The sequence below is a fragment of the Penaeus monodon genome, chromosome 20, assembly GCF_015228065.2.
Source record: "Penaeus monodon isolate SGIC_2016 chromosome 20, NSTDA_Pmon_1, whole genome shotgun sequence".
NCBI lineage: Eukaryota > Metazoa > Arthropoda > Malacostraca > Decapoda > Penaeidae > Penaeus > Penaeus monodon.
This window is the reverse complement of record NC_051405.1, coordinates 21324851-21325092: the sequence shown is the minus strand read 5'-3', so window position 1 is coordinate 21325092 and position 242 is coordinate 21324851. Positions and strand designations below refer to the sequence as shown.

Sequence of the window (242 nt, the reverse complement as noted above, 5' to 3'; positions counted from 1 at the left end):
ATGACTACTAATGCCGATATCAAATTCCTAATTATTATTATGCTAAGAACCTAATCACTACTATTTGAAGTAACCAATTATGACCATAATAAATGCACAATCATTACAATACTAAATAACCAATTATTATAATACTAAATATCTGATTAATACTCTGCTAAATACCCAATTATTACCATGTTGATTACTTAACTACTATATATAAAAAAAAAACAATTATCACTATACTGATTACTACACAT

General features: G+C 24.0%; 1 protein-coding gene across 1 annotated transcript in view; it reads right to left on the bottom strand.

The window, feature by feature from the left end:
• The window catches only part of LOC119585702 (chloride channel protein 2-like), a gene marked incomplete in the record, with an annotated part of 67264 nt that overhangs the window by 26129 nt on the left and 40893 nt on the right, over positions 1-242 (bottom strand).